The sequence below is a fragment of the Gallinula chloropus genome (assembly GCF_964237585.1).
Source record: "Gallinula chloropus genome assembly, chromosome: 4".
Classification (NCBI taxonomy): domain Eukaryota; kingdom Metazoa; phylum Chordata; class Aves; order Gruiformes; family Rallidae; genus Gallinula; species Gallinula chloropus.
The window spans coordinates 9,791,275-9,814,348 of NC_140088.1; positions in this window are offsets into that span (position 1 = coordinate 9,791,275).

Genomic DNA, 23,074 nt, shown 5'->3' on the forward strand with positions numbered 1-23,074 from the left:
TATCTAAAGATTAGGTGGATGAAGTCAGTACTTCTTTTAGTACAAGTGCCTTGCTCCTGTTGAAAGCATGTTATTCCTACAGAACACCTGACTGAATTTAAATTGAAATACAATATATGTAATTCTGAAATATTTTATAATAAAGTTTACATTATGAAAAGATTTTTTTTCTTAGTGCTGTGATTTGTATGTATATTTTAGACTAGTTTCATGAATCAATCAAGTCTTGTAGAGGAATGACAAAAAGGGTCATTTGTGTGTCTGACATAGAATTTACATAAGAATAGAAGTGTTTTTTGTATCGCAATAAAGGTGTTTCTTGTTCACTAAAATGGAAAACCTTGAATGAGTTTTTCTTGCAGTGACATTATAAAGGACAAAAGGCTATAAGTATTGTTGCTTCAGAAAAATGTTCAACACAATCTTTAACCATTGCAATTAGCCACAATTTTCTTACAGAAGAAGGACAAATCATGGGCTATTTAAATATCCACAAATGAATTCTAATATATTTCTCTTTTCAAACGTTCTTTGGGAAAGCTTGCTTTAATTTTTAAGTTTTCAAGGACCAGGGATTAACGTGACCACTGTACATTTCTGAAGAAACAAACAGTTTATTAAAACTGACCTGTAGGAAACTTAAACACAGCGGGAACTTAATAACCTTTGTTCACTGCAGCTTTACAGAATCTAGAAAAGGGGACAGTGCATAAGTACTGCTTAACACATTTGATATGTTACAGTTGTAAAACTGTAACCACGAGCAGTTAATCTAATTTAAAAAAAAAATCAGAAGTGATTATTAAGCTTCAAGGGAGCTGTGAACAAGTGTTAGTGATTGAAGAATATGTGGGACTTCCATTCAAACAGTCAAATTAAGTGATCAGCCCCTATTTAGGAGCCTTTTCAATATATTTTATACCCCAGGGAATCTAGATCCAACCAAGAGCCATGGCCTGTGGTTGTTCTGCCTACATTTGCAACAGCTTGAGGTATGCCATCTCACATGGTTTAGGGAAATTGCTGCCAGCATAAACCAAATAATTCCCTCCCTCTGGTCCTCAAGAATAGCTGGAAAGTGTAATCTCTCATTATCAAACCTTCTGCTTTATTCTGTCCTGCTGTAGCTCAGTGTCACTGGCCTTGTTCACAGTCATCTCATCTTTGTCACAGATACATTTTTTTAATGTGACAGAACTGCATTTAGTAATCATGAGCTTGACAGATATGTATCTGTAAAAGAAAAAATATAGAGGGTAAATCTGGAAAGTTTTCATCAGTTTAATGCAAAAAATGTATATATTTTTGCCCATGTAGGTTCACACATTTCAGTTGAACAGATAAATCCTTGATTATGGTATAACCTTACACATTCTTCATTTAAATAGTAAAGATGGCAACCTATTGGAAGATTCCTTAGATTCAGGGTTGATTCTCTCAATTCCAATAATTTCTTAAAACATATTAATTTCAATACCTTTACGCTTAATCTGAAAAACAAACCTTGAATTTCAGATTTGTCAGGAGCATTACTCTATTGTTTTCTTAAATGTAGTAGGTAAATCTATCAGTGTAAACAGGTTTCATTGTGGATAAATTCGCAACTGTCATAAAGCAGCTCAAAGGTACAATTGTGCCATTCACACACTCATATTTTTCCAGCCAGGAGGTTTCAGATATAATTACTTAACCTTACTCAAATTACTTCATCTGATTCTAATTAGCAACAGCGACTAAACTTGCAACATCTGAGCAACCTGAAAACATTAGGTTTCAGGTTTTTTAACATAATCCTGTAATTCATCTCTTTGTAGATGAGAATCTGAGTTATTCCTCTGGATTTACTGCAGACTGAGTTAGGAGGTGTTTTGTGGACTACATGCAAAACACTGTGGAATGATTTTGGTCAATGTTTTTTTTTAAGATTTGTAAGGTTAGTGTTAAGTAGAAAGGATAGACTGCTGATGTGAAAGCATGAAGTTACCCTACAGAAACCCTGAGAAACTTCTGAGAGAGGTTGTCTATTTATAACTAAGTAATCTGCCCCATTTATGGCTATCATTGAATGATGATATTGCTGAATTTTCATTAACTGACATGGCAAGCCTACAAACAGTGGAAAGCCTCATGATCCTTTGTTGACTGCAACGGCTCTCAAGCAGATTTCACTCTCTTCTGGTCTGTAGGAATATACTGTATTAGTGTAATCAGTAAAGACAGGATCTGACTTTCTGAGAAGTGGGGGGAAAGGCAGAAGGCGTGCTCCAACATCTTAAAACCAAAGTGTTGTTGCTGGAAAATCTAGGAAGAACATTGTGTTCAACATTTTATAGTAAATCAGAGGCAGAATAAAGACTGAAGTAAAAGCTTTCTGAAAGCATTTCTGAATTTTTTCTGAAAAGCATTCTGTCTACAACTTTTCTACAATTCTACAACTTTCTATAATTTTTCTGAAAGCTTCTCTCTATAACTACCTGAAGGGAGGTTGTGGTGAGCTGGGTGGGGGTCAGCCTCTTCTTGCAGATAACTAGCAATAGGACAAGAGGGAATGGCTGCAAGTTGTGCCAGGGAAGGTTCAGGTTAGAAATTAGGATAAATTTCTTCTCAGAAAGAGTGGTTAGGCGTTGGAATGAGTTGCCCAGGGAGGTGGTGGAATCACTTCCCCTCGGGGTGTTCAAAAGAGATACTTAGAGATATGGTTTAGTTAGTAATGTAGGTGGTAGGGGCACAGATGGACTAGATGATCTTGGAGGTATTTCCCAACCTTAATGATTCTGTGATTTAATATCCAAGCCCTAATGATTCTACATAAGACAATTTACATATATTTAAGTTTTTCTATTATTTTTTGTCTAAAGAATGGTTATTAGATGTTAGGTTTAATGTAAATATAATGCATAATGATGAGAAAAGCAGGAGGAAAAATCCCCAAAGATATACCTGAATGTACCTCAAAGAGCCACTGCAAGAAGTTGGTCCTACTCACACAAACTCAGTGCTTTTGTCTTTGAAGTAAGATACAACATTTTTTGATAAGATGGAGAAGAAACAGCAAAAACTTTACAAACACAATGTTATCAGATCCATTGAACACAGTGCTCTTTCCCAGACAGATTCTGGAACCTGATTTTATTTTTTCTATCATGGCTAACTTTCAAGTCTAATTCTTCTCAACAAGCTCCTTTAATAATGTTTGGGGAAAAACTTCTCCCTCTGACTTATTTCCAATATACTCCACCTTATTTTCCTCAAAAGAACAAAAATCATCACTGTAGCTAGGAACAGTTTAAGACAAGTGTGGAAAAAACAATGGCTGGACCAGACTGTCCAGCACTTTAATTCACTTATACTATATGTATCTGTTCTTTCTACAGGTCAATGGCCACCTTCCCTCCTTCAGCTGCTTTTCACACCAACATTGTGGACCTCCATTCACAATTTTGCATGACATAAGCAGACAGCTTTGTTTTTAACCTCTTAGGTGCAATTCACACAACACCCCCTAAGTTTTGGAATAATATTCAATTTACTCTACTATGGTTTTAAATCCTCCAAGCTAATTGAGTGGATATATTCTACTCTTCACTAGTTTTACTGCAGGAAGATATTCAGACTTGGGAATAGCTGTAAGATTGTCATATGTTTCTCCTGAAGATTATTGAGAAAACTAGCTATATTCTTTCTTGGGAATTCAGTCATCCATCACTATCAAAATCCCATGTTGTCATTTTTCCTTTTTTTTTTCCCTCCATTGCACACACATAAGCAAATATTGCAAGGAACTGCCATCCATGTAGACAACATAATTAACACACTGTGCCCAGTACTGCATTTGCCAACCATTAGATTAACTAGTGCTGTTCAAACCTTCCCTATTATGTCAGTCATTTCAAAGCTGCTATGGCAGAAAGTTAGACATTTTATGTTGGAAGTCATTTGACCAACACATTCACTTGCCTCAGCAACTGTGCAGAAATGTGTTGTGACATTTCATCAGTAATAAGACTTAGTTCAGTAATAGAAAAAAATGACAGACTTTGATTAACAATGAAGACCACACAAGTTATTTTAATACTGGCTTGTGGGCTATGCTGATTAAGTTTAAGTTTGCTGTTCCATATAGCCTTTGACCATGCATATATCCCTGGGTGAAGATACATATAATTCAGAAGTGAAGCCTAAATTGTTAATTTCTTTTGATCCAAAATTTTTGCGTTGCCAAAAGGAATTTGATTTCCATCCTGCAAAGAGGGCATGGTACTCTCTGTCCTCATTATGTATTCGCACAGCTTATCAGATGATCTGTCCAGACCGCCAGTCCACAAATCTGGTATAATTTATTTTTATGACACTTGTAATATCATTACATGATGCAATATTTTGCAATGACACCTGCTATGTTTCTCAGATGGCTACATTTCTCTCAGAGAAGTTTAAGGCCTATTGTGAGCTTAATATTTCAATGTGAGAATGTTTTTTATGAACAACCAACTGTGTAGACAACAGATTACATGGACATTTGCAAATTCCGCTTTTGTATCTAGTTTTTCTATTTGAAGTTACACTTGATTTTATAGTTTTTAACTTTTTTTGTACTTAAACTTTTCTTCTGCATCTTTCAATGCAGATGTTTCAAAGGAGAAGCTAAAATACTCAAAATCCCATATTATCTTGACTTAACAGTGCCTACTTAGACTGACATTGCGGTAGATTTAAGACATACTGAAATTAAATTAAGCCATTTAGTCCTTGATGATTTTGTTAAACTGGTTTTTTTTTCTGTTAAAATTGATAAAATAATTTGAGAGTTAAAAATATATCCCCTAACATTTTTTAGTTCAGTTTGTCTTGTGAGCAGCATTTAAGGAGGAGGTGGGGTCAGTATTAAAAAAAAAACCAAAACCCCTCTTTATTTTGTCCTTTTATCATCCAAGTGGTTATTATAAGTATCTCATCAACTGTTAAGAACTCTTGAGTATTTCCTTTTGGAGAAGTGTAGAAGGTAAATAATGTCTAGAAGCATATAAAGGAAACCTTTCTTCAGTTTTTGAAGTGATTAGAGTGGCACAAGCTAGGTCTTAGCTTCAGAGGTCTGCTTGGTGTTGTGTAAAGGTGAGATGTGAAATAAAAGAAAACATACATAGAAAACTCATCAAGAAGGAATTCTGATGGGAAGGTCAGCCAGCTTTGTTATGGAAGTAGAAAAAAGAGACTGGTAGAAAAACACTGAAGGATTTTTCAGAGGTTAAAATTAGCAGGAAGTTACTGACTCTTAAACCCATTGGAACTAAGGGTCATTTGTCACATGAGAGAGACAGGTGGCAGCTTCATCCCTTTGCAAAGGATAGCTTTACTGAGCATGTGGATTATTTGTTCAAAGCCTAGGAATGGAGAATTTATTTTTCCAGTCACCAATTCCAGAAGATTTTGTAGTAGGGAATATGGGTTTGGGTGCTCAAATGATGTAATTTCTTTTACTGAGCATAATTTCCTTATATGCAAATATGAGTAGATGGCAACTTTTCTTTGTTTTACACTGTACCAGTCTTGTCACGGGTACTCAGTAAGTGATGGTTACTGATTTCAGTGACTATTATAATGTACATTTTATTCTTTTATACAATTTTATTGCTATTTTTAAATTCAAGCAATAGAAGCCAGTTGGGTTCTGGTTTCCATAAAGACTAAATTACAATTTGCTTTTTATGGAGCCAGTCAGTAAGGACATCCTAAGTGAATGATGAATAGCTATTTTGGCTTGGTTCTTAAAATCACTGTTTTCGTATGTAATAGTGAGCTGAAGAGAGGAACTCTACAAGAATTGGACTGAAACTGGCATTTTCTACAAAGTCCTTCTAAACTCAAGGGACAGTATTATCCCAACAACTACAGACAGCAAATCATTTCATTAATGATATATTTATAAAATCATACCTGTGTCCCATCTTTTTCTTTTGCCCTCAGATATTGTATAGGGACTAAATTTACATAGAACTACACATGTACATTCCTGAGTCTTTGCTGATCTATCTTTTTCCTAAGCAAGTGGCTTTAACCTTTTTTTCTACTGTTTCATAGCACTTATTCTTTTACATTACTACTTTTCTGTCATGCATACTTGGATGACAGAAAGCTGCACTACTATCACATGACCTAAATATTCACTTACAGTGAAATATTTTCATAGCAGTGACCTTCCAGAGCAGGCTACAAATTTGATAGTAAAAGCCTTTCCATTGATGCTTCTCCTTTCCTTTGTTCCTTTCTCTTAAGGAAAGTAGATTGGAAATACAGCAATTATTCTGCCTGGAAATTGAAAGGGATTTCTGCGTAACCTTGCACAATTGAACTGGCACATGTAAAAACTGTTTCTGACTCACTGAGCTGGCATATACTGCTAAATCAGCATTGGCAAGGCTCCAGACAGCCTGTCACCAACACTGGATATTGCAGTAAGTACCAGTTCTGAGTATTGTATCCAAATTGGTTTTATTGAGTTGTTTGCTTTTATTGAGTTCAGTGCTGCAAGGTCTGGCTTAAGAAACTGAAGCCTTGTACTAAAAATAAAGAGACCACAGTGGAAATAAATGTATGTCAGCTGAGCTGTGGTAACTGAGTATGCTATTAATATAACCTCTTTGCTTAAATTCCTTTCAATGCCCATGTTTTCTTACACTGACAGACTTTTAAATATTTGACAAAGGTATCAATTTGTTTATCAATTATCTTATGAAATAATTCAGAAAATAAAAACATAGACCAAAATATACAAAGAGTAATTATAAAATGCAATACCCATGATTTACTCAGCAACCTTTTCCTTTGGAATTAAATGCTTTGTCACTTTTTACATGGGGACATAGGAGGGCATCTCTAAGAAACTGTTCTTTTTTATAGGTAACTAGGTAAATCTTGATTTTATAGACAATTAGTCAATTTCTTAATTCAGTTTAAGCTGTGTCATATTTTCCTTCACTTTCTGCAGTCTAGGGACATCCACTGAGACAGCAGTCATAGATCAGCTAATCATGCAAATTTACTATCTGTGATAAGTTAGTTGAGTCTAGGCTGTATGCTTGGTATATATATATACACACAAAAAGTATATACTTTATCATAAAGATAACTGATAAACTGATACCTTTGTTAAAGATTTAAAAATCTGTCAGTGTAAGAAGTAAAAAGTATATTCTTTTTTCTTTTAATATAAAAAGTGTCATCCACTTCAGACAAGATATTTCCCATTTGAACTTAGTCACATAACAAGGACATTTCAATCCACTTGATGTAAAAAGTTAGGTCTCCAGAAAGGTTCATATTTTAAATGTTGCTGACTTTTGAGAACAAGAACACCGTAAAGGTAAAAATACCAGGAAATGGCATATTAGAATAATGGAGCCTGTAATCCTAGATACAAGAAAGCCTGTACAGCTCTAAAAAGTCTGTGAGTTCTCCAATGCTCTTGCTGTTTCTATGTTCACTGGACTAAAGATAATCTCTGTCACCTATCTATGCTTCAATGCCTTCTTTGATTGCAAGCTCATAGGCTTTGGAAAATAGGAATGGACCATAAGAACCTCCTCTTGCAAAAGAGAGTGAACTGTATCTGAATTGTGCCTGATGTATCTCATGAAATCCGATCCTAAAAGGCTTCAGCAATGAAATTAAAGATGATCTGAAACATTCCAAATAATTTTTTTGTTTGACTAAACTTTCTAATTATAAATATCTAAATTATCACCGCTCCAGCTAGACCAGCTTCTGATAATGTGCTGGGAAATGCTAGAGAGCTTCATTGTCCCTGTCTTTACAATCAGTACATACTTTGAAATCAAGTAAATCTTCTATCGTAGAATAACTAAACTCACCTGGTTTGAGACAACGGCAAAATAAATGTAGGCATTTACAAAATAAAAACAAACACAGAAGATAATACAGATATTAATACTAGGTACAGAAATGAGAAGATGACTATAACTCCACCTAGTATTTAGTAAGTTCCAAGAGTTTTTCTTATCCTACTTGTATCTAGCTGTCAAGCTAAAACACACTTCGTGGTTTCTGGCTGATGTACAACCCTGCATCTTCAACTTGTATTAATGGAAAGGAATCTGTCAGTGGGGAGTCATACTTCTTTTTAGAGCAGATTATCTTAGAAAGCTATTCATATTCAAAATCCCCCTCCCTCCCACTCTTTTTGGTTTTCTTAATACTAACTCGGTGAAAAGTTTCTTTTCATCATTCCATTGCCTTCCCTTCTCAGCTTTGAAAATGCCAACGTGTTCTGGGCATGTTTCAATTCCATTATAACCTGCAGAAAAACCTGGTGTTGCTCAGAGGTGAATCATCCACAAACCAAAAAGGAATATGCTCTTTCCTACCTCTTAAAGCAATGCTTAGTCATTGGTACCTTCATATTTATGAAGATAAATTGTATATTTCACATAAATGACAATCAGACTTCTGCAAATGAGATTAATGCTTACCTTTGATTAAGATTATATCACTTTGTTGGTTTTTTGATTAAGGCTTAGTAAAAAGAACTGACTTTGGTGTGATATTGAGCTTGGGGTCAACTAAGCCACAAAAGCTTATCCTTAAGATTCATGTAGTTGCTAGTAATTCTACAGACTTCTGAATCTACACCCATATTATATTATACTTTCTATTTACATGATAGCTTGTAATATCTAGATTAAATTTTATTTCCTGCAATTTTAGGTGATTCTTTCTCATTATATCCAGTACAGGCCAGGTTAATAACATCTTCCCTTCCTTTTTGCCTTCTTTCAGCCTTTTTTTAGCTATTTCCTTCCAACTGGTTATATCACATTTTCCAGATCTCTGTCCATTTTGTTCCTCTTTTCTGGACCCTGTCCAGATATGCACAACTTTAAGTATCATTCTCCAAGACTGGATGGAATTTTCCAGCTGATATCAAGCAGACCAAAAGGATAAATCAACAAGCCTTGAACAAGGCATAACACTTGCTGTTTCAGATTGTGTTTTGCAGAACTCATCCCTCTCCTGTTAATTGTGCACAGCTGATCATTGCTGCCTATGTGTAAAACTTTGATATTTGTTCCTATTGAGCAGCAGGAAATTTTCAGCAGCACCTTTTCAGAAGAACTTCTTGAATGCAATTATGGCTTCCATTACACTTGCAACTTCTAAATTGTGTCATCTTCAACCATGATGTTTGTTTTTTTATTCCATGATGCAAATCAACAAAAAACCCAAACACAGGACAAATCCTTGTGGAACCTGTACTGATGTATCATTCTAGTTAGATAGCCTAGAACGATTTTCAGTTCACTTGGCAATAACTGTCATTTTTCCTTAACTTGCTTCTGAGGATGTTATGGGGGACAGTGTTAAAAGCCTTATAAGGTCAATATAAATTACTTCCTTTATTATATTTACATACAAGCAAAATTACACATTTTTTCTCCATTACTGTGGGTATACTAAGTCAATATATTTTAACATGAAAAAGTTACAAAATGTAAATGAATGCAACTATTTCAGAAGAATGAGCCTTACTTCAGTCAAAAAATACACTTAAAGTCATATATTTTTATTAATACTAGAAAGGTACTCTTCTAGTTCTTCTTCATGCTGATTTTCCTTCAAATAAAAGGCTTTTCTGAAAAAAGGAGTGTATGAAAATCTGCATTGAAACAAAATTTAGTGCCTTAACAGTCCGTAGATAACCAAAGGAATAAGCCTCAATGTTCCTGAAAGAGAAATGCCAAGTCTTTCAATAGACTTCAAAACCAGCTGTAGTCAGCTGGTTTTCTCTATGGCATCACTATTTTTTTTCCCACCTTCAGCTTATGAAGATGTTCATAAATCCTTTGAGTCAGTTGCTCTTCCTAGGGCCGATTGATGTCAAGGAATTTGGTTAGCAGGGTAACAGCCTTTCAGTCCCTGATGTAAGAAACCACTGTTGGTTGTTGACAAATGTGTTTTCTACCCTTATTGTTCAGTGTGATTCATTGTAAGAGCTTTCCTAACCAATGGTATGGTTAAGTAATAATCCAAATAGAAATATTTTGTTTTGACCAGATAGATAAAGAACATCTTCCTACGTACTTTCAAGAGCACTAATCATGATCATATATAACATACTAAATACCTTTGCAAACCACTCTGCCCTGGATTAGCTTTATTCAGAACACAGACTGTGATTTTTGCTTTAGAAATCTTTATAATTCCTATGACCTATACAGTTGAAAAAACCCACTAACCCACAGCTATACTTTTCCAAAAGCAGAACAAAGAGAAGAAATAACATACCTTTCACAAGGGATTTGGTATTATCTGAAACCCTATAATCCAAATCTCATTCTGTTTCTTCAATTGGTTGAGTGATTTCAGTAGGCATGACTGCAACCCAATAAATTTTAAAACAGCCTGTAAAAATAGATTTCATTCACTGGAGGACATCCTACTCATGGATAAACATCAAAGTTAGTAAATATAACAGGGAGTGTGATGAATTACAAATATCCCAATAGTACCATACAACTTCACCCAAGATTGTGATTTCTCAGTGATATTTGAGAGAACTGCTCCTTTGGAACCCACCACTATTACTGAGGAATAATATATATATCACAAAAGTCTTGCTTTATCTAGCACCAGAGATGTTTCTCTGCCAAGAAGATCTTGCGAAACACTGTAACTGGATAACACTCATCTGAAAGTTTTAAAGGGTGTTTACATAAATAAAATGTCATAATCATTTTAGACATACAGATATGTTATAGCTGAGATCAACTATGGTAGCCTTGCTAATACTTTAATCTTATGCATGCTTTCTGGAGAGCAAAGGATGTTTTTGTTAGAGATAGGTCTCAGAATATGAGATACATCTCTGATTAGTGACAGCAATCATTCATGATATTTACTAAAGAGACTAAGAATTCTAGTGTCAATAAATTACATTCTCTCATTTAAAACACAGTAAATATGGAAGGGTTGAGAGTGGGAGAAGCTTAATATGAAGCACCCTAAGAGAAACATTAAAGAATTTAACAGTGCATTTCCTACTGTTGTTCAGTAACAAAATATTAGTTTTACTCTGTACATTACAATGAACACATAAAAGAAACACCTAAACAGGCAAAAAAAAAAAAAAAAAAAGCAGGAAAAACCAGCAAATTGCTTGCTGTCATGATTCTAAAGACAGAAAAAGATGCAATATATTGGTGCAAAAATCCAGTTTGTGCTTAGTCATACATAAGGAGAATATTCTGAGACCTTAAATACAGTCACACATATATTGTGAACCAGAGTTTTTCTACACTTTCAGTCCAGTTCCTCTCTCTATAACTTGGCAGATACTTCAGGGGAAGTCACAAAGGACTCCACAGTAAGCATATCTGAAATAACCTACCTAGAGGAAAAGTAGTTTCTGTATGCTGATACATGTTCATTAGCATGACAGTTTATATAACTTCCAAATCTAAAATTAATTTGTCATTAATAGTATCCTATGGCAATGTGTTCCTTATGTTGAATATCTAGAACATATATTCTCTTCTTTCAGCTTGTTTTTTGTATTTTAGTCTTTCCTTCTTCAGTCTAATGAAACTGCTGATCTTTCACATTACTCCAATTTGCCAAGCCATTTACATTTCTTCAGTAAAGTTTTTTGAAACCCATCTCTATTACCGATGTAAACTTTTCTGAACTAAGATGGTGAGGACATAAATCAATTTAATGGGAAAGCTTACTACTAATTTATAGACATTTGTATTGTTTCTTTCTTACTCTTTATTCACAACAAACTGTTGATTTTCGTAGTTGCCCTGCACACAATGAACACCCCCCCCCAACATGTAGTTTCATGGTTTTCTAAATTCTTCTTGTTTCCAGGTTATCTCAATGCCAAATACTTGGTTCATGCAATTGGATCTCTAATAACATTTTAAAGGAATATCCGTTTTTTTATTGATTTAATGAAATGATATTCAAAGTGTTCCCTGTGCTAATTATAGAATGTTTATTATCTAGGGAAATCTAGATTTTACTTTCTCTTAGCAGCAGCAGCAGTTGTGAGCTTATCTGAGAAACTAATACGGAGTTGTGATACCCTTTAGCCCACCTTATTAAATGTTATATCCATTCAGACAAGGTCTATGTCTTCTCTTAAATTACATATACAAAATTATTTTCTAAAATAATTCCATATATTTCATACAAGTATTTGAAATAGGGAATCCCAAGTCCTTTCTGATACTTTTTAAGTGTTACATGTGTGTTGTGGTTCAGCCCCAGGCAGTGGCTAAGCACCACACACCACTCACCGCTCCTACAAGGAAGAGAAACAGACAAAGCTCCATGGGTTGGGATAAGGACAGTTTTCTTACAACACCATGAAAGGGGAACAGTAGCAGAGCCCATAGCAGAATTCACACACACACACTGTTAACACAGAGTACTTCACCAACCTAACACAGTGGTAAAGCAGAGCACTGCAATGACCAACCACACTGAGACTTGCCCCAGAACCACACCAAGCCACCCCTCCCTAACCAGCCCCTTTTGTGGGGATGTGATGTCAGGTGGTGTGGAGAACAGCCTAGGCCAATTCAGCTCACCTGTGCTGGCTGCTTGAGAAAGTTGACTCCATCCTGGTGGGAACCAGGACAATGTGGAAGGTACCCTTCACGAATACAGAATCACAGAATCGTAAGGGTTGGAAGGGACCTCCAGAGAACATCAGATCCAACCTCCCTGCCAAATCAGGTTCCCTAGGACAGATCGCACAAGTCGGCGTCCAGACGGGTCTTAAATATCTCCAGAGAAGCAGACTCCACAGCCCCCCTGGGCAGCCTGTCCCAGGGCTCTGTCACCCTCACCGTGAAAAAGTTCTTCCGCATGTTGATGCAGAACTTCCTGTGCTGCAACTTGCAGCCATTGCCCCTTGTCCTGTCCCTACAGACCATAGAAAAGAGGTTGGCCATTTCCCACTGTGTCCCACACTTGAAATATTTATAAACATTAATAAGATCTCCTCTTAGCTTTCTTTTCTCAAGAATGAACAGTCCCAGTTCTTTCACCCTATCCTCATAGGGGAGATGCTCCAGGCCCTTAATCATCTTTGTAGCCCTCCTATGGACTCTAGGAGATCCCTGTTCTTTTTATACCAGGGAACCCAGAACTGGACACAATACTACAGGTGAGGCCTGACCAGGGCAGAGGGAGCTCAGCAATCACCTCTGTCAGCTCCCTCAGCACATGTGGATGCATAGGATGGATTTATGTGCATTGATCCCTTTGAGAGGCTCCTGTTCCACCCCCACCTCAACCAGAGGGAAGCTCTTCATTTCCCAAACTCTCTCTCTTTCTTCTGGAGTCCGGGAGGCCCAAGGGGGAGTCTTTGAAGTGAAGACCGAAGCAAAGGTGGTGTTCAGTATCTCCACCTTCTCAGCATCCTCCGTTACCAGCACACGTGCCTCGTTCAGCAGGGGACCCACATTATCCCTGTTCATCCTCTTACTATTCATATACCTAAAAAAACCCTTTTTATTATCCCATATGTCCTCTGCCAGTTTCATTTCCAGGTGGGCTTTAGCCTTCCTAGTCATGTCCCTGCAGGCCCTGACAACATTCCTATATTCTTCCCAGGTGCTCAGACCTTTTTTCCACAATTCATAGAACTTCCACTTCCCTTTGAGGTTACCCATGAGCCCCCTACTCATCCATATAGGTCTTCTGCCACTCTTTCCTGATTTCTTACTCAAAGGGATGCACTGATTCTGGGCTTGGAAGAAGTGCTGCTTAAATGCTCTCACAGCATTCTAACAGCATAGCCCGTGAGATTGCTCATATTATATCATGGAAGGAGACCAAAGTTTGCTCTTCTAAAGTTCAGGGCCCTGATGCCCTTGGTTGAGGGTTCTCTTCCACAATACTCTCTCGAGTTCCATTTTTTTAACATATGGTTGTATTATCCACAAAAGCATCAGGAATTTAATTTGAAGAGTTCATTTGCTGTCATTCCTCTGCTGAAGATGACAAATTAGAGCCCTAACTACAGTTCCAAAATGGTACAAAAATAGATAACAGCAGATTGAAATTGCAAGTGTATGGAAACAAGGAAACCACATGAACAGGATCAATAGATTTGATAGAATCATCATAGAATTGTCAGTGATTGCAAGGTGTAGTTTACACACCTCTGTTCTAAATATCCACTAGGTCTGGATGGTCTATAACCTGCCAGCTGAAACTCCACTGGAAGCAGCACACCACCCGTTTCCAACTGAGTTATACTGCATAATAGTCAACGAGACTTTGACTTTGCAAGCAAATTACCCAGGACTATAGTGTTCTTTCCTTTCTTAGAGTAAATCTGCACTAAGAGTTTATCTGTCTTTACCCAGGTAATACAGGAAAACTTCTATTCCTATTTGTGACAGAAGGTAACAGTTTTAGGAATCCTTTATGGCAGCTGCTGCTGTTCTGATCACAAGCATTACCAGATATGAGGGGAGTTGTCCTTATATCTGCTACAAGGTAAGTTGCTGTTACTACAAAAATTCATGCTGGACGTCCAGCAACTTCTTGTCTGTGCTGTTTTGAGGGTGTTTTGCCTGCAGAAACTTTACTAATACAGCCTACCTATAGAAAATGTTATGCGGTAAAGGCTCATCTGCACACACAGAGAAACACAACAGGGGTTCCTTCCAGGCTCATCACAGGAGCCATCAGCCCATCTCCACATGACCAAAGGACTACAGGAACACAGATCAGGAATGCAAATTGAGGACTCAAAGGAAGGGACATCCTATCAGACCTGTTCCAGGAGAGCCCCAACCAGCTCCAGAGAAAGATCACAAAGACTGTGGAGTATGGGGGTCCCTAGAGGTGAGAGCTGCTGGTGTGTTTGTGTATCTCATGGGGTGTTGGCTACTGGGAGTTTCAGAGTTCCTAGGTGGTTGGATCCAGCCCCATTTTCCCTTGCAGAATCAACAAATGCTTCAGTGCCAAGTATTATCACTGATGGAAATTCTTTGCCCAAGGTATTACACTGTGTCCTTTTCTGGCTTCAACCCCAATCATAGACAAAGAAAATTTCTCTTAAAAAGTCACTTTTTGCCTCTCCAGTACAAAAAGGTGACAAAATAAAGTGGTATCATTAATATAATTCCAAATGTAGGAAAAAAATTGCAGGATTTGTGCACAAGCATGCTTTTACTTCACAAATGGAACCCAGATACAATTCTGCTGAAACTTAACAGTTAATAAAATGAATATACAGACATATGCTACCAACTATATCTTATATATAATCTATAGTTGGCTCATAATTCAGAGAATGTATTTTTTCTTTGCTGTTTGTGCAAAGTTAGACTGAGGATCCAGTGAACTGTCTGTAGAGTGGCTGTTGCTTTGACAGACACTGAAGACCTTCATGTGTGAGGGTGATGATGGAAATGCTAAACCTGTAGCCAATTACAGTAACCTTTATGTTCAAGGCTGTCTGCAAACATATAGCTTTCCCTTTATGCAGTCTGCACTTTCAGTCATTCTTAGCATGAGGATAATTAATGTGATTACTGCGTTAAGATCTGATATTCTCAGACAAAATTCCAATAACACAGTATTTTTGTGGGTCATTTTTAAAGTGATAAAATTTGTGTAGAGAGTCTTAGATTTCATGAAATTTTTGAAATGGCAGATTTGCCCAGCAGCACTGATACTGATATCAGAGCATAAATGTTGTTTTAAAACTCTGCCTGTGAGTATAACATATAGTTTATATTTAGAAAGAAGATCCTACTGGGATTCCATAAATCTGCAAAATCTTCAGACTTTCATGCTATTACAGTCCACTGCACACCAAAATTTCTCTGTGTGACTCAGGAATGAAAAAAAAATGCTAGGTCAGCTTCATAGTAAAAAGCTAGAACATTTATTTGAGATGTGGAGTTTTTCTTTATTATGAATTCTTCATTTTGTGTATTGCTTGTTGATCTATCCTAATGTGTTCCTTGTTCTGCCAGTAACTTCAACATAATAACAAAGGAAAATCAGTCTGATTTCCTTTTAATTAGAAGAAAATGGTTCATCTTAGAGATTCAGACTGAGGCAGCTTCTTTTTAAGATTTGTAGAAAGGTGAGTTTTGTACGATTTAATGGTAAAACACCAGTGGCTGGAACTTTTATATCAATACATATCTTTGTTTAAGTATCATGAGATAACAATAAAAAAGAGTTGATGATTCCAGTTGTGGAGAATGGCATGATGCTACATGTCTTTATGGTCAAGTAGTGTCCTGCATGTTCTTTCCTGATCGAAGGTTCACACTAGTAGTGCACATCATTCAGGAATGAAATATTGTTGGTTTTTCTAGGCTTTATACAAAATTACACCCTAGGGCTACAAGCTAAACTGGTATTAGAAAATAAACAGCTGCGACAATGGGTATTGAGCTATTCAAGGTCTCTTGTGAGTCAGTCTCAGGGATGCACCCGTACGGGCACATATGTACATGCACATAGCCAAACAGTAGAATCTTAATTTTGGCTGGAAGGCATTTTGAACATTTGGGTAGCTTTTATTATAATTATTATTACCACACTGCAACACCAGCTTGATCACCATCAAGGAATTCAGGTGTGTGTGTAGTAAGTATGAGCGAGAAATCTGCTGCTGTTTTCCTTAAAATGTAGTTTGCACTGTCATGGAACAGGACAGCAGTGCTTTGTTCTCTTCCTGTCTTCTTGAGCAGAGTTAGAGGCTTAATAAAAGGAAGAAAAGAACTGCCTTGTACTTAGATTAAATCTGATTTCCTTTTTACAGTCTTCAAGTGTAAAATCAAACTATTTCAACATAACAATGTAATTCATTCATAGATGTATAAATTATTTTATTTATATTGCTTGCACCTGTTATTCCTGGTTTCAGTTAGGAAGAGCACTTTGAAAAACTGCATCACAAAAATCTATATTCCTGAATTTGGTACTTCTCACTTTCAAAAAAATAATTTTTGCACTTGGATTTTACTGACTGACAACTTCTGCATCCAAAATGCAAATGGAGCTTTTCCAGTATGATGCAGTTCTCAATGAGGCCTTCATGTTTCAGCATCTCACTTAGAAAGTTTATATATTATCTAACTGATGAACACCAGTGATCTAGTCTGTAAATGACCCAAACTAGTATCAGTGTAACAATTTACTTCATTTGTTAGACATTTGCAAGGTCCTGGTAAAGCACAGGCTTGTTTCAGAGAGTTAAAAAGGAAATAGTTTTTGGTTTTTTTTAAAAAGATGAAACTTAGATTGCAGCTTTTAAAACTGTATTTCATGACACTAGCTGCAGTATCTATACCTAGGTTTTGCTTTTAGCTTTTTGATATGATAGGTATACAAAAAATGGAAAGGCCATTCATGTAAGTTCAGTGTAATGTCAGACAAAGAGGAAATTAACAAGCTGCAAACAAATAAATTCTGCAGAGATAAATTAAGCACCAGTCTTGGCAAAATGATCGTCTCACTTTTATGTAAGTAATTGCCTCTGTCTTAAAACATTCTTAGCTATTGGATTTTAAACCACAAGAAGCAAAAAATTATACACTTAGTAGAGTGTGCTTAAGTGTTTGTGCCAAGGCTTGCTTTAATTTAAATGTCTCAATTTATTTCTATATACATGGAGCAAGCTGGAGAATAAACACTATGAATGAGGATGTTCATTTTGTCTTACTGTAGTTCTGTGACTATATCGTAAGTTCATGTAGAAAGAATCAAGACACTGTGCATGCTACATCATTGTTACCTGCTCTGATTTACATTTATGACAACGTAGAGAATGCATCTTCACTGCTACTACAGTGCCCTAGAGACATTATTGTCTTACTGGCATTCACAGGCTTGATTTATTATCAAAAAATATTTACTTCCAATACATTTAAATGAAAGTAAAACCATTACATATGAGAAGACTGATCAAAGTGGTTAGTGTTTTACATGAGTCTCATTAACAGGACCAATTACCAGCATGGGCCTGCAAAATTTTCATCACACAAAATTTTGATGCCATGAAAATGCAATCCTTATATTCCACAGAAATGGAAAGCTAAGCCTAAACAAGGTGAACTAAAATGTAAATGTTATTCTCTTCAGATGCTTTCTTCATTCTAGCACTGATCAAACTGGGATTACATTGGGCTCCAACAGAGAAATGAGATCAGTGGCTTTGCCAGGGTGGTGAGGCAGCCAGGGACAGCAAAAAAGCAGCTTGGGCAATGTCCTGTGTCCTGCCCGACAAGTTGCACAAGAGCCACCATACCTGAGCAAGGGAAGCAGAGCAGGTCCAGGGACAGACAGACAGCACATCATCCAGCGGGCAAGTCCAGAAGCATCAAGGCAGGGGGAAGTCCTGGTCAGAAGGCCAGCTCCAGATCAGTGAGCTACGTGGCCAGGCACTAGCATGGCTGCCCCAGGCAGAGACCAAGGGCAGTTGTCCAGCTTTGACACAGCTCCTGAGTGGCAGGTAACAGCCTCTGCTAGGGCTCTTAAGCTCTTCCTCAAATAGTTTACTAATTCAAGGACCACAGCTGCACTGCTGATGCTGGCCTTGAGCCTGGGCAGCCAGAACCTCAAGAGGGGTTGTGACACCAACTTCCTTTAAGTAATTTTTTTTCCTAATCTGGATGCACCTAGAAGTGGGAAAACAAAGTTCTCTTACAATTTGGGCACTGCTAAGAGTGTCACCCTCACATGCTGTGTCATTATTTCCCTTAGTGACACCACACGTGTTAAGTAGGATGTGAGGCTTTGTATCAGCTGTGCATCACAGTGCAAGAACATATTCTGAAGTCTCATTATCTCTCTGGAAACCTTTGGCTAATGATCCAGTTTATCTAGATTTGAGGTTCAACTTCACCTCAAGTTGAGAGGTAGCATTAGCTGCATACAAAAGCTGTGCTCAGTTCTGTCAGTCCATTTCTTTCCTAATGCTCAAATAAGTTAAAAAAAAATCTTTTACAAATAGAAATAAAAGACAATTCCCACTTATTTATTTCTGGTTGTTGCCTTCAATTTCTCAGAACTTTTCAAGAATTGAGATGTGGGCTGTGTAACCTTGGAGCTTCAATTTTCAATGGAAGATGTATACTGATAATGTTATGATGAATTCAAATATAACCTACTATGTAAAATAAACTTAGTATCTATCTTAATATTTTAATCATTAAAAAGTTACTACAGCCTCTCTTTTAATTTCTGTGTCAGATAATGAAATACTGGAGTAATTATGACTTTATTATATCTGCTCTTATTTAAGTAGTTCCGCTTCTTGCTGCAGTCTATTAATCAGCTTCCAGATTTTCCAAATCAGTGTAACACTAAGTGCTTTGTGGTCAAATTCACCTGAAAAAGGCAGATATAAATATCACATAAATCCCTGCAATTCAAAGTGACACCCATAGCTCAGGGCATTAGCACTGGATTAGAGTTACTATACAATATAATTGTTTACGGTGTTTTGCAGTGTAATACAGACAAGACTACACAATCAAAGCTTCCACAGACATAAACAGACACCACACACTGTAATTATATTTGTCTGCAAGATTATAATAATCATAGATGGCAGGTATTATAAGGCAGTTCTTTTTTTCTGGTTAACCCATTAAGTATACTCATCTTACTCCAAAAAGCAAATTCAAGTAAGGAAACCTGGTTTTGCTACATTCTTGTAATGGGAATTTTCTAGACAGTAGCTGCAAAAGCAAAATACTAATTTCTTTGCTGCCTTTTCACTTGGTGTTATAATACGTAATATTGCCTTTTGACTCAAACCTTCTCTTTCACATTGTCTGAGAACTTTCCAGGACCTTAAAGTATAAGACCATAAAATGACTTCGAAATGATCCTCAGAAGCAAAGGTATGCCTTGTTTGATGATAGATTTTCAGAGCATAGTCCTTTGGAAAATCTGTCACTAATCCCAAAAGAAGTGATCCTCATACAAACTTCCTGGTATTGCTCTTGTTTGAGGCAGTGTGGTACCTTCCCTCAGAAGTAAGAGAACCATGTACAACCACAAAGATATGCAAAATTATGAATAAATCCCACATCTTTTGTTAACATAATGCCACTGTGTAAACCTAATGACTAGGGTGCTGCTCTTCTTCATGTGATAATGAGATTTTAAACTTGCAAGCTATATTACAAATATTTTAATGTGATCTTTTGTTATGAACTTTAAAATAAAAGAATTGTCATTTCATTGTAAGCCAGAAATCCAAAACCAGTGTTCAAAATAATCTACATCCATCTCAGTATGGCAATAAAAGTTTTCTTATACCATGCTTTTTCACAATATTTTGTGTGTAATATAATCAAACATCCTGAAGAAGGATTGAATTCTTCTCTGTTGTTAATAAATAAAAACTTTTGTAAGCTTGAAAAACTCTATTTGCCTTCCACTGTGCTAGTTCTGAACACCTGCAGCATCATTTGAAGCTGCTGAGGACATGGGTGGAATTTAGGTCTCCCTTTATTTCTTCAGTTAAGAATGAATGGCTCCTCTTATGACATCAGAACATTCTGGACAGAAGTAGCTTTAATAGTTTGTGCAGCAGCCTTGTGGAATGAAGATCAAAGAATAAAGACCCAACTCCTTTCTCTTTAGCTATTTTTCTCACGTATATCTTAGTTTTGTTTTATACCTATCATCATTGTAAATTCCCATTGAGAGCACTTCCAGAATGAAGTACTTCAATGACAAAGGAACCAATCCCACATTGGAGGAGCAAGTCTTTTGCAGACCTTTTCTTACAAATCGTTTATACAGTTTATTTTCACCTTATACCAGTTTTGGATGATCTAACACAATGGAAACAGGAAATTGGAATACATAATGAGATACAGTAGAAAAAGTTGAGGACAGAATTTTATGAGATATACAAATAGAATTTTGTCTTTCAACATTGATTTCTATGTGACAAAATCATGTCTGGAGCTGCTCTGTTTAATCACAGGAGAATATCTCATAGAAAGAGGAAACTTCTGGAAAACTGGACCAGTGATACTGATAGACTTCCTTTTTCATACTACATTTCTATTGTCTTCTTTTAAGTGTGAATTTACAGTGGAAGTTTAGGAGGTGGGGAAAGCATTGTCCATTTGTCTCCATATCCAACCTCCCTGCAAAAGAAAAGCAGGTGATAAGAATCACAAAGCAGTTATGCAGCAGTCAGTGTGTGTGTAGTGTCCTTGCCAGGCCAGCCCAGACTGCTTCCATCATACTACTGAGCATGGGGCATGGCCTCATCTCAGCCACTGCAGGAGGATTGTCTCTAGCAGAGGACATGCATGGCACAGGGAAGAGCTTCTGCTTTTCGCCTCCAATGTCTCTTCTAGTTTATACTGAAGATTAATCATCTTCTCTCCCAACTTAATGTCAGATGTTTGCTATTTTGCCTGAAGAACAAATTGTTCTGGAGTCTGATTAAAGCCTCTATTTGTAGTGAACTAATTGTTAAAACCAGTCCCTTTTAAAGGCCATTTCCTGCCCAGAGTAATTAAGATAAGATTCCCACTGAATTCATAGAGAATTACATGCACACATTCAAGGGCAGAACTCACCCCCAAATTTAAGGACTGTGAACTTTGTAAATCGTTAAAAACAGTTACTTTATAAGCAGTAGAAACTGTACTCACCTCAATATAATGCCTACAGTCTTAAACTTTAATTTTGGGGGGAAAATGCAGAGAAAATACACTTAAACTTTAAGTCTTGTTGATTTATGAAAAAAGAGGATTAAAATAACTTGGTTGAAAAAAAGAATTCTTAATAATAGACTTGTGCAGATATTAAAAATCTTTTGAAAACAGTGAAAGACATTCATGTCTATCATTGATAAGGTACTCAAAAAGTTTAAATATTAAAGATGTGTATTATTAAAAAACTGGTATATACAAAATTATTTTCTTTTGAGCATGCAATACTGGTTATATGGCTTCCAAAAAATTAAACTGAACCAAATCTTTTCCTGGCTATAACAGCCAGGGTTCAGTTCATATTTTTAAGGAAAGACAAACTGATTATTCTGTGTACATGAAGCAGACTGTATTTGATGTGAAAAATAGGGAATAAATACTTTTTTCACAACTCTCGCATCGCTGTGATTTCATATTATGTTATTATTTAGGAATTCATATTTTATGTAATTTCCTATTAATCTTGTAATTTTCATGTCTTTAGTTCACAGTCAGATAAGGCAATTGATTTCTCTTCCTAAAGAGGGCATTCTTTTTCCTCACATATGCACAGCCTCCCTGAGATAGTAATTTAGGAATGCAAAATAGAGCCCTCTAGGAATTCATTCCAAAGACCAGGAAATGATACTTGAAAAGAATGGCTTCAGAATGCCATTCCCTGTACTTCCAAACAACTCCATGCCTTCTCTGTCTAGGTTTAATATCATGCACATAGCCATCCTATAACTTTCCAGGAAAACGCTGAATGTGACTGAATGAATTTTTGTCTTCTCAAAATGTTTGCAACAATACACACAGTGCATGATTAGTGGAAATAATAAAATGAGGAATCATGTGATAATGTGTGTGTTCAACAAAACATAATCTGTCTGTGCTGGTTTAGATACATTTGTAACTGATCCCAGATCAAATACCAAAGTTGAAAGACTAGAACTGTGGCTACAATAAAATGTATAGGTAGGGATGTACATCCCTAGGTACACGAAGGGATTTAAGATACTAGGTGTTTTCACAAAAATAATTCTTGTGTAGAGCTGTGCTAAATTAACAGGAAAATGTATCTGTTTTCAACAGATTTTTTTTAGGGGTTGCAGGTGAAAAAGTGGTATATGTATCAAGAACCACATGGAAAACAGCGGAAGTGCCCCTTGCGGTTAAGATTTCTCTTAGTCATAAACTAAATCTGATTGTATGCCTGTCTGAAAGGCTTCTTAGAGATCACTCCTGTTATAATCCCTTCCAGAGCAAGTAACTTGCCATCTGAGCCAAGCTGTATTTCTTTCTTTCTTGCATGGCTGGCCTCCCTGACAGTCCTTACACTGAAGGCA